This window comes from Rhineura floridana, chromosome 12, assembly GCF_030035675.1.
Source record: "Rhineura floridana isolate rRhiFlo1 chromosome 12, rRhiFlo1.hap2, whole genome shotgun sequence".
Taxonomy (NCBI): Eukaryota; Metazoa; Chordata; class Lepidosauria; order Squamata; family Rhineuridae; genus Rhineura; species Rhineura floridana.
The window spans coordinates 3,063,452-3,079,332 of NC_084491.1; the positions used below are offsets into that span (position 1 = coordinate 3,063,452).

The following is a 15,881-nucleotide window of genomic DNA, read 5'->3' on the forward strand; positions in this document are numbered from 1 at the left end:
ACTGATTACTTTACTTTTACTCAAAAGTAATCACTACAATTACATTTCAGTTACTTTTCTTTTTAAATCCCTACAAGGTGCTGGCCTTGGCTGCTGCACATCTAAGTAGCCTAAAACAACATTAAAAATAAGCACACACACAGAGGGTAGTAGAATTTCCCCCCATAAGATTAACAGAATGGCATAACAGAATCTCACATCCCCTCACCCCACCCCCAGCAATGATGATACCCCAACACACATATTTTTTGTATATATATATTGCCTCCAGCTCTTTTCTCCTGCCACTCCTGTCCATTTTTAAACAATTGTTTTCTCCACCCAGTCTCGCTCTCCACCTCTTCCCTCATCGCCTCCTAAGCACCCACAGAGCATGAAGGAAGAACAATGCTGCACAGAAGCCCAATTTGAAGCACATGGTTTTTATTCACAAATCAGAGGAGCAGAAGACTTCCCCTGCTCCCCCCCCAAGTAATGCGCAAAAGTAATGCTGGAAACATTACCATTACGCCTCCAAAGTAATGAAGTTACTACTCATTCTATTACCAGCAAAATGTAATGAAGTTACGCACTTGTTACTCAAAAAAGTAATAAATTACAAGTAATTCATTACTTGTAACTAGTTACTTCCAAGCTCTGAGCATGGATTGAATAGTTAGCTATCAGGAAGGGTGGGTCCGGCTGGGATGATGTAGACTTCTTGCAGGAAGGGTGGTCTCCCGGTCATGGGTCCGAAGACGATGGGAGGGCCCTCGAAATGGCCGGGTCGGATGGTGTATATTCGCACTGAATAGATGGCCATGTTGGAATTACTGGAAGGTAGTCTAGAAGAAGACATGCAGAAGAGGAGTGAAGGCAGGCCACGCTCATGATATTTGTTTTAAAAAACCTCACTATATAACATATTTATTTATTTTTTTATCTATTTATTCAATCTGTATCCCGCCCTTCCTCCCAGCAGGAGCCCAGGGCGGCAAACAAAGCATCAAAACACTCCAAAACATCATAAAAACAGGTCTTAAAATACATGAAAACAAAACAGCATTAAAAACATTTAAAAACAACCTTTAAAAAGGGTTGAAAACATTATTAAAAAACATATTAAACAATTCTGACACAGATGCAGACTGGCACCTGCCTGATATTCAAAGGGAGAGAATTCCACAGGGTAGGTGCTGCCACACTAAAGGTCCGTTCCCTCTATTGTGCAGAACGGACCTCCTGATAAGATGGTATCTGCAGGAGGCCTCACCTGCAGAGCGCAGTGATTGACTGGGCATATAAGGGGTAAGACGGTCTTTCAGGTATCCTGGTCCCGAGCTGTATAGGGCTTTGTACCCCAAAACTAGAACCTTGAACTTGGCCGGTAGCAAATGGGCAGCCAGCGCAATTCTTTCAGCAGCGGGGTGACATGTTGGTGATACCCTGCTCCAGTGACCAGTCTCGCCCCCGCATTTTGCACCAGCTGCAGCTTCCGGACCAACCTCAAGGGCAGCCCCACATAGAGCACATTACAGTAATCCAGCCTAGAGGTTACCAGTGCGTGGACAACAGTGGTCAGGCTATCCCGGTCCAGAAACGGCCGCAGCTGTCTAACCAGCCGAAGCTGGTAAAAGGCACTCCTAGCCACGGAGGTCACCTGGGCCTCTAGCGACAAAGATGGATCCAGGAGCACCCCCAGGCTACGGACCTCTTCTTTCAGACGGAGTACGACCCCATCCAAAGCAGGCAACTGACCAATTATCCAAACTCGGGAACCACCAACCCACAGCGTCTCCGTCTTGCTAGGATTCAGACTCAGTTTATTGGCCCTCATCCAGCACACCACTGAATCCAGGCAGCAGTCCAGGGCTTGCACAGCCTCTCCCCATTCAGATGTTACGGAGAAATAGAGCTGGGTATCATCAGCATACTGCTGACACCTCGCCCCAAAGCTCCTGATGACTGCTCCCAAGGGCTTCATATAGATGTTAAACAGTATGGGGGACAAGATGGTACCCTGTGGCACCCCACAGCACAGCTGCCAGGGGGTCAAAAGACAGTCACCCTATGCTATTCTCTGAGAACGACTCTGGAGATAGGATCAGAACCACTGTCAAACAGTGCCTCCAATACCCATCTCACCAAGTCAGCCCAGAAGGATACCATGGTCAATGGTACCAAAAGACTTTGAGAGATCAAGTAAGAACAACAGGGTCGCACTCCCCCTGTCATTTTCCCGATAAAGCTCATCCATCAGGGCGACCAAGGCCGATTCAGTCCCATAGCCAGGCCTGAACCCAGACTGGGATGGGTCAAGATAATCTGTTTCATCCAAGAGTATTTGCAGTTGCTGCGCCACATCCCTCTCAATCACCTTCCCTAAGAAGGGGGCATTTGCAACCAGTCGGTAGTTGTCGCATACCAATGGGTCCAGGGTGGGCTTTTTCAGGAGTGGTTGAATCACCGCCTCTTTCAAGGTGGCTGGAACCACTCCCTCTCGCAATGATGTGTTGACCACACCCTGGATCCACTTGGTCAGACCCCCTCGGCAAGCTTTAATAAGCCAAGAAGGGCAAGGGTCGAGAGGACACACTGCTGGCCTCATCATTGCAAGCACCTTGTCCACGTCATCGGGCCGCATCAACTGAAACCGTTCCCAAGAAGTTGCAGCAGATGTTGCCTGTTTCATTGCCCTTAGCTCACTGGTGTACCAAGGTGCAAGCTGGGCTCCACAGTGCCGGAGAGGGCGATCGGGGGCAACCGTGTTGAGAGCCCGATGCGCCTCGCTGTTCTACAGCATGACAAGGGCTTCAACAGGGTCACCTGCTCTATCTACTGGGAACTCCCCCAGGGCATTCAGGAATCCAGTGGATTCCATTAGGCTCCGGGGGCAGACCATCTTAATCTGTCCACCACCCCTGCAAGGAAGGATTGGAGCCATAAGTCTAAACTTCACCAGGAAGTGATCTAACCATGACAATGGGGTGACGTCCACCCCCGCTATCTCCAGACCACCCCTTCCTCCATCTGGAGCAAAAACCAAGTCGAGGGTGTGCCCTGCCCTATGTGTTGGGCTAGTAACAAGTTGAGACGCCCCATGGTCATCATGGAGGCCATGAAGTCCGAGCCGGAACACTAGTGGCAGCCTCAGCATGGACATTGAAATCACCCAGGACTATCGTTCTGGGCTCCTCCAACTCCACAGCTGAGATGACCTCCACCAGCTCAGTCAGAGAAGCTGCCGGGCAGCAGGGTGGATGGTACACCAGCAGCAACCCTAGTTTACTGTCTCCTCGGCCCGACACCAGGTGCAGGCCCTCACAGCCAGCTCCAAGACAGAGTGGTTTCCTGGTGACAGAGATGGAAGTTCTGTAGACCACAGCAACTCCTCCCCCCCGTCCCTGCAGCATGTGCTGGTGCTGCAGCGAATATGCAGGTGGGCAGAGCTGAGTCAGATCAACCCCTCCAAGCTCACCCACTCAGGTCTCAGTAATACACACCAAATCGGCACCTTCATCCACAATCAAGTCATGGATTTATGTTGTACACCGCCCAGAGAGCCGTTGGCTGTGGGCGGTATAGAAATTGAATAAAATAAAATAAATAAATAATGGATGAGAGTGGTCTTATTATATACAGATCTGGCGTTAAACAACAACACACACAGGCCAGTGGGCACAGCAGATGAGCAAGGAGGAACCAAACCATGAGAGGAGTGGCAGCAAGGAACAAGGTGCAGATAACCTTGCCTTCGCCTTCTCGGGTAATTCACCACCTCCCCATGGCTATATTTCCCTCTGCCCATAATCACTGAAATTGGGGTGGCATCACCCATGTTCCTCCGTACTAAGACTCCTCCTAAACACCTAATATGGGCCCAACACAAGCCCACCAACAAAGCCTGCCAGAGCAAATTATCCCAGTAGGCCTCTGCGAGGATTGGGAACAGTCACACCCATTCAAACGTTTTCACACAGGGCCCGTCTACTCCCCCTCACACCCAGGTAGGGCCAGCCTTCTGCCAGTTACAGACTCTCACTCTGAAGGCATCTGGTGACTTTCTCCTCTCATTCAGTTCACTGCACAGGCTCCCACCCTGTGCAGGAACTACACATGCACCATACGCCCTCCCCACCACCAATCTCCTCTAGACTGGTTTAACAGGAAACAAATAAAAAAAACCAAGAAAAAGTATTAGAAGAGGGGTAGCGCCCTCACCCTCGGGACTCCCGAAGGGGCTCCCGAAGGGCAGCTGTGCTTTTATGCCACCTGGTCCAGCCAGCAGCTGTTGCAAGGGGCTGCGAGATTAACTGCAGCCTCTCTCTGGAGCAAGGGCCAGGCAGGGGGTCCCAGTCCTTGCACCACTTACCAGGGACTTCAGCTGTCTGGACAGACAGCAGCCCAAAGGAGCTAGTAGCAAGCACCCAGATACCAGATACTCACTCCCAGGGCAGGTCTTCCTCAGTCCCCTCGTGCTGCAGCTGTTCCCGTTTGATATTAGGGTTTTGTCACAGGTCAGACCAGACAACTTTCAGCCCACAGAAGTCAAGTGTTGAGTTGGACAGAAGAAAAATCCACTTTAGCGTGAAGCACAACACAAGCCCACCTAAAAGACCACCTTCTCCCCTACAGACTCTGTCAGGTGTTAAGATCAGCAGAGGAGGCCCTCAGGGTGGTGGTGGACCAGGAGAGGATATCCTCTGTGGGCATACTCAAACTCCCTCCCCACAGAGGAGCACCTGGCACTTTGTTCAGATAGTCACTTTAAATATGATTGATTTACTTTGCAATTTTAGTGAAGTTTTCTATAGTAAAGCATTCTCTTTTGCTTCTGTTTCTGTGAATCTGTGAACTACAGCAACACTTTGCAACACTAAAAAAAAAGCTCCATAAACAATTGTGGAATAATGGCACTGACTGTTCTGTATAATAATTTCCAATGGACATTAGGAGTGTCTCAGTTTGCACAAGATAAAAGAATGGGAGGTGAAATATATTCTAGCAAAATTAATTGAACACGCCCACCTTTCCTTAAGTGGAGTAGTTGAAGCATAGCAGGCTGAAACATGCATCTTGTGCAGGCCAAGTTTGTTTTTTCCAACAGCTAGAGTCATTGCTGAAGTATCAACGTATTGTAATCCGTCTGATTTTACATCAAAGTGCAGTTTTAGATTCAACTGTTAATGTGCCCAAAATAGAAATAGAGCATAACTTTCAGTTTGAAACAAAAGAGGCTATCTTCACCATCATATGACATCGCAATAAAAGGGCTTTGAAATTAAGGAAAATAAATTTGACACAGATTTCTACAATGAATAATGAGAGAAATAATTTTTTAGGACAGATTCTCTGCAGAAAGAGTAGTAACACAGAGAAGAATCAAAGTAAGAACACCAACAAACATACAAAAATGTAATTCTCCATCTTTGGAAATGGCAGATGTTGCCACCACTCACTGTATGCTCAGAGGCACCTGTTACCAAATTCACTAGATATTTAGCTGAAAAGGATACATACGGCAGATGAAAAGGAGCAGCTGAACACCAAGAGATGCTATTGTAATATCTCAGGGCTCCTTTTATACTGTTTCATTCAGAACGTCAGCGTCCAGAGTCAGCAAAAAAGAGCTAATTGTTGAATGCAGCCTTGCTGTAATCACTGGATCTTCGGCAAACTGTTTGTGACTTGCGGGGAGTCTTGTGAACCACACCCAAGAGGTTTTCTTTCATGGAGTACAAGTTGCCTCATTTGGGAAGACATCCTGTTTCTGTTAATTGGTGTTTGGTATGATTTCCCCTGTCTTGATCAATGCTGTGGACGCTTATAACAAAAAATAAGCTGACCTTGGCGCCGTTGGAGTGGAGTGTCTGGCATCTACAAGATCAGCATTTGTACACACACCCACAAAGAAGACTCATGAGATGCAAACTCTGGATAAGGTTACATTTATTAATATAACAACTTGCGGGAACTGTTGGCCAAATTAACTAAATTAACTGGCCATGAGGCGTGAATTAGCTAATTCTGAAAGGTAAACCTCTCTCTAGGCCACTGGGCATGTGATACAGCTGCTGACTGTGGCTCCCCACCCAAAGATGTAGAAGAACTTCCTGCCTTGCTAGGTGAGCCTTGAGCGTGGACCCAAAATGGCCCGCCAGGCCCTGCTGAACCAGTGTTCAGGGGCTCCCATTAGGGATCTGCTGGTGCTTTAACCCAACAATGCCTCAGTAGACTTTGTTTTTCTCTCTCCAACTGCCACACCGGCACAGACTCTCTGCCCCAAAGAGCAACCAAACTGCACCACTCCCATATGCCAATCTAATTCATCCAACAGTGTGAAGTAGGAAAAAAGGAGGGACCCTTTGGCCAGTCAAGGTATTACCCCAAAATGTCCTGCTTAGATCCTTCTAGCAGGTGACTTGCTAAGCCTACAATGTGCATATATACTCAGGGAGGGAGGGTGCAGCCCACTGGTGCACACTTCCTCCTCATATAGACATTTTTGTAAACATTGCTTGGTTGGAAAACTGCATCACAACATTCAAGAAAGAGCGGATCTTGAAGGATGACTGCTGTGATGTCCTTCTATGTTAAAAGCTGTAAATCTGGTAAGTGCGGGTTTATATGGGGATCTATGGTAAGTGAATTGAGTAAGAGGGGGGAGTACATGGGTTAGAATGCTGGAGAATGCTGTATGATGATTGGCTGAGCGTTTGAGTGGCTGAAGGTATAAATGAGAGGATTTATTAATTAATGTATTTATTTATTAAATTTCTGTACCGCCCCATAGCCGAAGCTCTCTGGGCGGTTCACAACAGAATAAAACATCAATATACAATTAAAACCACATATATAATTCAAAACACACAGAAATACGAAATATTAAAAAACTAATATATTAAAAATACTAAAAGTGTTAAATATAAAAATACGAAGATGTTATAATGTGACATAATTAAATTAAAATGCCTGAGAGAAGAGGAAGGTTTTAACCTGGCGCCAAAAAGATAATAACGTTGGCGCCAGGCATACTTCAAGGGGGAGATCGTTCCATAGTTCGGGGGCCACCACTGAGAAGGCCCTTTTTCTTGTTGCTACCCTCCAAGCTTCCCTCTGAGTAGGCGTCCGGAGGAGGGCCTTCGATGTTGAACGAAATGTACGGGTAGGTTCATATCGGGAGAGGCGTTCCATCAGGTATTGTGGTCCCAGGCCGTGTAAGGCTTTATAGGTTAAAACCAGCACCTTGAATTGGGCCCGGAAACATATAGGCAGCCAGTGCAAGCGGGCCAGAATCGGTGTTATATGTTCGGACCGCCTGGTCCCTGTTAACAATCTGGCCGCTGCATTTTGCACGAGCTGCAGTTTCCGAACCGTCTTCAAAGGCAGCCCCACGTAGAGCGCATTACAGTAATCTAATTTAGAGGTTACCAGAGCATGTACAACTGAAGCAAGGTTGTCTCTGTCCAGATAGGGGCGTAGCTGGGCCACCAACCGAAGTTGGTAGAAAGCATTCCGTGCCACCGAGGCTACCTGAGCCTCAAGTGACAAGGATGGTTTGAAAAGAACGCCCAAGCTACGAACCTGCTCCTTCAGGGGGAGTGCAACCCCATCCAGGACAGGTCGAACATCCATCATCTGATCAGAAGAACCACCCACTAAAAGCATTTTAGTCTTGTCTGGATTGAGCCTCAGTTTGTTAGCTCTCATCCAGTCCATTGTCGCCGCCAGGCACATCAACAGCCTCACCTGAAAAAGATGAAAAGGAGAAGTAGAGTTGTGTGTCATCAGCATACTGGTGACAATACACTCCAAAACTCCTGATGACTATACCCAGTGGCTTCATGTAGATGTTAAAAAGCATGGGGGATAGAACTGACCGCTGCGGAACTCCATACTGGAGGATCCAGGGTGCCGAGCAATACTCCCCATGCACTACCTTCTGGAGGCGACCCGCCAAGTAGGAGGAAAACCACTGCCAAGCAGTACCTCCAACTCCCAAATCAGCGAGTCTCCCCAGAAGGATACCATGGTCGATGGTATCAAAGGCCGCTGATAAATCAAGGAGAATCAACAGAGTTACACTCCCCCTGTCTTTCTCCTGACAAAGGTCATCATACAGGGCGACCAAGGCTGTCTCGGTGCCAAAACCGAGCCTGAAACCCGATTGAAATGGATCCAGATAATCGGTCTCATCCAAGAGTGTCTGGAGCTGATCCGCAACCACTCGTTCCAGGACCTTGCCCCGGAATGGGATATTTGCTACCGGCCTATAATTGTTAAAGTTTTCTGGGTCGAGGGAAGGTTTTGTTAGGTCCAAACCAGACACGCGAGCTGTCTCTGTCTACCCCAGCTCACATCCACCCAGGAGGGGTGCGGGAGTTGAGTGCAAAAAGACCCACTACCAGAGATCAATTAAAAACAACACAGAAATCCTTTGCAAAGGGGTCCCACTACTTACAGCTCAAAGCCTTCAGAATGGGAACCCTGTTTATTGATAAAACAGAGAATATATAGCTTTACCCCAGAGGTTACAATATTGGGGAGCAGCGTCATAGAAAAGGAGGTGAAGGAGTGCAGGGGAGGAACATTAGCAGGGACATAGGAAATGCTTTCAGACTTGGGTCTGCATAATTTACATGTCCTTGAGATAAGCACTCTGTAGCCAGAGACAAAAGATAGACATGGGATGGGGCACCATTTGCAACCAGGCGCCCCTTGAATGGTGACAGCCTTAATATGCCAGGCTTGCATTTCAAAGACTTGCATGTCAAGGTTTTATGAGGCACTAGGGAAACTTTAACATTTCTTTCAAGATACACTTTGCAACTATATGCGAGGTATTGGTTTTGGGTATGATACAAGAAACAGGGAGGAAGGAACGTTTCCAGCTTAAACCGGCTTTTATTCACTGAGCCACTGGAATGTGAAAGGTCAGGTCACCAGGAAATAAACCTATGTGATCAAATCAATTTAATATAACTTTTTCTGCTCAACAGTTTCTTCAGGAGCGGTCTCACTACCGCCTCTTTTAGGCAGTCAGGGAACACTCCCTCTCGCAATGAGGCATTAATCACTTCCCTGGCCCATCCGGCTCTTCCATCCCTGCTAGCTTTTATGCGCCAAGAAGGGCAAGGATCCAATACAGAAGTGGTTGCACGCACCTGTCCAAGCACCTTGTCAACGTCCTCAAGCTGCACCAACTGAAATCCATCCAAAAAATCAGGACAAGGCTGTATTCTAGATACCTCATTTGATTCAACTGTTATAACATTGGAGTCTAAGTCCCGACGGATGACAGTTGGTTCAGGGTTCTGTTTTGTGGGAAGTTGAGAGGAGAGTGACTGGAAAGGAGTTGGAGTGGGAGGCAGTTGGGATTGAGTTGACAGAGTTCTGCGGGAGGTTCGGATTCTATTAGGCTGCTATTTGGACAGGATATATATAACTGGAAACATAGGAGTGACACTATATGAAACCATACACTTGTTAAACATTCCTAAAGTAATCTTGTTCAGGGGCGTCACAACTGGAGTGCGGAAGGTGCAGACTGCACCCGGGTGACACCCTGAGGGGGGTGATACCCACAGCCACCCCGCCCCCCACCGTTGCGCGGCAAGGCTGCGCCCTCCTCGGAGGCGGGCAGGCGAGATCGGGAGCAGCATCAGCGGGGCGAGGGAGGCGCGCCGGCATTCCCAGGCCTTCTCCGGCTGGGTGCCCCTCCGGCACGCGCCCTCCCAGGGGCATGGACAGGGGTAGCTGGCCTCGAGCGCGCACACGTGAACGCACACACGCAGGCCCAGCCACCTCGTCTATGCCCCTGGGAGGGTGCGTGCTGGAGGTCCGCACCCCTCCCCGCACTCCTGCTAGTGACGCCGCTGATCTTGTTATTTCCTAGTGTTATCAAATAAATACTTTTATTGGTTTACCAAAAGCTTGATCCTTGGCTGGGGATATACAGACCAGAAGGGAGGGCAGAGTAATTACCAAGGCTGAAGGGAAACTGTATCTAATGGAGGCTGCGGTGAAGGGAGATATTGTAACATCGTCAAGTATCCAGAGCAACCCAGGACTGTAGGCTTTATAGACAAAGATACAGGGGGGTTGTGGACAGCAAGGGCACCCAGACACAAAGTAACAAGCCATAGGGAGACTAAGGCGAAGTCTCTAGCAGTATTGTTTACAGGGAGTGGCTGGTGGTGCTGCCTAGCAGTGGGATCTTGAGAGATCTGTGCTAGAGCAGAGTGAGAAAAGATAAAAACGACGATCCTGACTGGTGGTGTCCTGAGGTGGTGCCTAGTGAAAGGCGGTAGCCACAAGCAGGTGGGAACCTGACAGGTGGAGCCAAAGGTGGGATCGTCACAACGACCTTTCAAGTAACCTGGTCCCAAGCTGTGTAGGGCTTTGTACCCCAAAACCAGCACTTATACTTACCTATAACAGGAAGAGATTCTGGAGACAAGAGTTGGTGAATGACGATTTTAAGAAGACCTTTTGTGGCAGTCATTTTTATGTCTTTTCTTTCAGACCTTTGGCATTTTGATTCACCTTCCCAAAGTGCAAACTTTGCATGTATCCAGCTTAGAACATAGTGATTAGCATCTTTGGAACCACAGCCCAGGTCGCTGGAAGTCTCGCAGATTGTGTTCCAAGAACATTCCCTTTCATTTTGAACTACGTCATAAACACATTTTGTGTTCTATTTCATTTTGGGAGTCTCGGAGTTGTCATTAATTAGCTTTGAGTATTATTCATGTCCTTGCTGCTTCAGAGCTATAACAACTGCTGGATGACCGCAAAGTTTCGCGTGGAGGGTGTGGTGTTTGCCAACTCAGCCCTCTTCCGGTCCATGTTTCTGCAGAGCGCAGATATACTTGGCGTCTCCTTAAGGCTCTGCTCTTATGGTTTATCACCACAGAAATCTTAGGGGCTAGCAAAGCAGGAGTTCTAATTAAACTATGGAGGAAAGAAACCATGGAGTTTATCCAATTCACAACATGGCATATTGGAGGGAAGGTGGGGACATACAGGAGATTATTGCAGAAGTCATGCTAGATGCATGATGGCACAGGGTTCCTCTAACTTGCCAATTAGCGTGAGGGGGGAAATGGGGAAAATTGGAAGCCTTCTCTTCCTGCATTTTTGAGAGTTCTTGTGACCCAAAAAGCTTCGAGCAAAGACAAAGGGAAAGGACCACACTAAAGTGAGACGGACTAGGGTTCAGTTTCACAGGCACTACATCTGTGGAAATCCAGAACAGATGTTGGCTGTTTGTTTTAATGGATGACATTGAACAAAGTGAAGTTTGATCCACATAAGGTAGGCGTCCTGGTGACCTAGAGGTAGGTTTCAGATCCATTTAGGACAGAAGGAGATAACCGGGGCTGTCTAGATGATGTTGAACTCCAGGTCTCATGAGTCTCAACCGTCATGCATGGGCAATGATTAGGGATGAATGGAATTGCATCCAGCAACATCAGGAGTGCCAAGGATCCCACCCCACCTCCTTAGGATTTCCTAGTATTTATTTATTTTATTTATTTATTAAATTTATATACCGCCCGACTAGCAATAGCTCTCTGGGCGGTGAACATAAAACAGCATAAAAATACAATAAATAACAAAACAATATTAAAATACAAGCAACAATCCAACACAATAAACATTTTTAAAATTAAATCAGTGTAACTTAAAATGCTTCAGAGAATAGGAAGGTTTTGACCTGGCGCCGGAAGGAGAGCAGAGTCGGCGCCAGGCGTACTTCCTCAGGGAGACTGTTCCATAGTTTGGGGGCCACCACTGAGAAGGCCCTAGATCTTGTCATCACCCTCCGGGCCTCCCTGTGAGTTGGAACCCGGAGGAGGGCCTTCGTAGCAGAACGTAGTGCACGGGCCGGTTCATATCGGAAGAGGCGTTCCGCAAGGTATCGTGGTCCCGCACCGTATAAGGCTTTATAGGTTAATACCAACACTTTGAATCTAGCCCGGAAACATATTGGCAACCAGTGCAAGCTGGCCAGAGCAGGTGTTATATGCTCGGACCGCTTGGTCCTTGTCAGCAATCTGGCCGCCGCATTTTGCACTAGTTGTAGCTTCCGAACTGTCTTCAAAGGTAGCCCTATGTAAAGCGCATTACAGTAATCCAAACGTGAGGTTACCAGAGCATGTACCACTGATGTAAGGTCCTCTTTACTCAAATAGGGACGTAGCTGGGCTACCAACCGAAGTTGGTAAAAAGCATTCCTAACCACCGAGGCTACTTGAGCCTCAAGTGAGAGGGAAGAGTCTAAAAAGACTCCCAGACTACGAACCTGGTCCTTTAGGGGGAGTGTAACCCCGTCCAGGACAGGGTGTATATCCACCATCCGATCAGAGAACCCGTCCACCAACAGCATCTCAGTCTTGTCTGGATTGAGCTTCAGTTTGTTAACTCTCATCCAGTCCATTGTCGCGGCCAGGCAACGGTTCAGCAAATCGACAGCCTCACCTGAAGAAGATGAAAAGGAGAAGTAGAGCTGCGTGTCATCAGCATACTGATGACAACGCACTTCAAAACTCCTGATGACCTCTCCCAACGGCTTCATGTAGATATTAAAAAGCAGGGGGGACAAAACTGACCCCTGCGGGACCCCATATTGGAGAGCCCGCGGTGTCAAGCAATGTTCCCCAAGCACTACCTTCTGGAGACGACCCGCCAAGTAGGAGCGGAACCACTGCCAGGCAGTACCTCCAACTCCCAACTCCGCGAGCCTCTCCAGAAGGATACCATGGTCGATGGTATCAAAAGCCGCTGAGAGATCAAGGAGAATCAACAGAGTTACACTCCCTCTGTCTCTTTCCCGACATAGGTCATCGTACAGGGCGACCAAGGCTGTCTCAGTGCCAAAACCGGGCCTAAAACCCGATTGAAATGGATCTAGATAATCAGTTTCATCCAATAGCGCCTGGAGCTGGCCAGCAACCACCCGTTCCAAGACCTTGCCCAGGAATGGAACATTCGCCACTGGCCTGTAGCTGTTAAAATTATCTGGGTCCAAGGAAGGTTTTTTCAGGAGTGGTCTCACCACTGCCTCTTTCAGACAGCCCGGGACCACTCCCTCTCGTAAAGAGGCATTTATCACTTCCTTGGCCCAGCTACCTGTTCCATTCCTACTAGTTTTTATCAGCCAGGAGGGGCAAGGATCCAGCACCGAAGTGGTTGCACGTACCTGTCCAAGCACCTTGTCCACGTCCTCGAGTTGAACCAACTGAAGCTCATCCAACAAAACAGGACAAGACTGTGCTCCGGACATCTCACTAGGATCTACTGCTATAACTTGAGAGTCTAGGTCCTGGCGGATACATGAGATCTTATTCTGGAAGTGATCGGCAAACTGATTACAGCGGGCCTCCGATGATTCCACCGTGTCCGGAGGGTTTGAATGGAGAAGCCCCCGGACAACTCGAAAGAGCTCCGCTGGGCGGCAAAGAGATGATTTAATAGTGGCAGCAAAATGATGTTTTTTAGCTGCCTTCACTGCTCCTACATAGAGCTTAGTCGAAGCACTAACCAGCGCATAATTGTATCCGTCGGGAGTTCGTCTCCATTTCCGCTCAAGCCTCCTCCTATCTTGCTTCATCGCTCTCAGCTCCGGAGTATACCATGGAGCTGTATGAGCTCTACACAGGAGAGGGCGTGCAGGAGCGATCGTGTTTACAGCCCGGGTCATCTCCGTATTCCACAGAGCGACCAGGGCTTCAGCAGGAGCGCCAGTCCTATCAGCCGGAAAATCCCCCAGAGCCCTTTGAAAACCTTCAGGATCCATTAGTCTCCGGGGGCGGACCATTTTAATAAGTCCCCCACCCTTGCAGAGGGAAGAGGTTACTGAAAGTCTAAACTTCAGCAAGCAGTGGTCTGTCCATGACAAAGGGAGTGTTGTAGTACTCGTTTTGCACAAACCAGAGCTGGCATTTTAAGGACTTCCTAGATGCACATTTATTTTTATGTAACTATATAGCTAAGGTGTTTAGGAATGTCATTCAGCATCTTGAAGTGGTACACCAAGAATGGCATATCTTCAATGAAAAGAATGTCAGACTTTCCAATTAAAATACCCCCATTTAGGTTATTAATTACAGCAGACAGGTTAGTGTTGTATCCTGAAAATCTTAATACCTTAGTGATCTGGATGTTTTCTCAGAACAGTGCCGACTCAATATCGCGAAGTCGGGAAACAGTATAAATGCTCTCACCATTTCAGTCGTTTCCACCCGTGTCTTTTGGCTTCCCTCCATTTCTGGGGCTCACCTTTTCCTGCTTTTGGTATGTTATCTTTAAATAAATCCTTTGCGAGAAGACGGTGTGAAGGCACTCTGTGCCTCTGGAGCATATTTGCTTGGGATTTTGGTTTGGGAAACTGAATTTGGGAAGAGGCAAATGAAAACACTAGGAAATGTATGATTCGACTCACAGACTTGGTGTGACTTGCCGTGCAAATGGAAGAATATGATTATGGCTGGAACAGTGTGATAAGTTTCTTTCAGCCTTGGTGTGTGATCTAATCCAGTGGCATCAAGTTCATTATTAGCAATAGGGATCCCCACCTAGATCCCCACTCAATGAGGTTTGCTTCTGAGTAGGCATAGGTAGGATTTCACTGTCAGTCTGGGAAAATTTGCAAGTGAAACGCAAGCCTTTCTTTTGAGGGCACAGGGTGGTCCAGTTTGCATCTTCCAAACAACAAGCAAAGGAAAACATTTGATGGTAAAAGAGTGGCATCTTAGGAAGTTGTTTCTGCTTTCTGAGATGTTGGAAGTGGGGCAAGAACAACTCCTGTTAGGGTTCTTTTGTGTGTATTACGGAAGGAAGATCGAGTTCGGGTCCTCCAGCTGGCTAGGCTAGCCTACCTTTACCTGTGCTCTTCTCTGCCTACCTTCCATTGTAAATTGATATGCTCAGGAAGCTGACCCACCCCTCCTTCCTTTGTCTTCTTCTTTGACTGTTTGAGGAGAGAGAAGACATCTTTGACTTTGCTCTCTCTCCTGAGCCACGAGGGCAGTACCCACATCTGGGCATTGCACCTCCAACTTAGTTAGGTAGAACTAGGTATGCCTTTCCTATCTGCTATGTATCTCTATAAATAAAGTAGCTTTTTATATTTTACTAAGTCTTAAGTCTCCATGATCTACTTTTCAGTAGGTGCCTAAGTCAATATTTCACTATGTGATGATTTCATTTTATTTTTATGTTTTTATTTAACAGGATTATTTAATATAAATAAATAAATGAAAAAGATATGCAGCTTAATCAAAAACCTCCATGTGCTTTTCATAAAACATAAAATATCCATTTAATACCACAGATAAAGTCAAATGGTTTTTTTAAAAAAACAGGAGGTGGTGATGGCTACCAACTTGGATGGGTTTAAGCCAGTTCATTGTGGCTACTAGCCACAGAGGCTATGCTCTGTGTCCACCTGCAGATGCAGTGAGCCTCTGAATACCAGTTGCTGGGAATCACAAGGGGGGAGGTCTCTGCTTTTGGCCTTTTTCATCCTTTAGCTAATGGTCAGTTGTCATCACTGATGCAACCAAACTCATTCCTTTACAGTCCCAGAACAAACTCTCATCCCCTCTGGTGACAGCTCCCATGCCGAGTGCAGGATGAGATGGTCCCTCTTGGAATGGCAATGTGATCCACGCAGGAATGGGACAAAATGGTACCCAAATTGCACAAAATGAATAATGGGTGACGATTGCATGGGTTTAGGTGTCAGAAATGCTGACGCTCTTCACCAGGACAAACCAGACTTGATCTGATCAAATATTGCTCAGCACCTCTGACACTCGTACCTACACCTACCTGCTCAAGGCTCTTTTCAATTCTCCTTCCAACTTTCTCCTTACAGTTATGCACCCTTTTGCTTC

General features: G+C 47.4%; 1 long non-coding RNA gene across 4 annotated transcripts; it reads right to left on the reverse strand.

Annotated features, from left to right (window-relative positions):
- Positions 1-406: 406 nt before the first annotated feature.
- LOC133368517 (uncharacterized) lies at positions 407-5,529 on the reverse strand. Of its 4 annotated transcripts, XR_009758666.1 has the most exons (4): positions 5,496-5,529; positions 5,008-5,252; positions 4,426-4,510; positions 407-824 (listed from the first exon to the last, which is right to left on the reverse strand). It is a non-coding gene; the product is annotated as an uncharacterized LOC133368517 (long non-coding RNA). The 4 variants fall into 4 exon arrangements; XR_009758665.1 differs by lacking the exon at positions 4,426-4,510; XR_009758668.1 differs by lacking the exon at positions 4,426-4,510 and having other exon boundaries at positions 5,008-5,159; positions 5,500-5,525.
- Between the last annotated feature and the right edge of the window lie 10,352 nt (positions 5,530-15,881).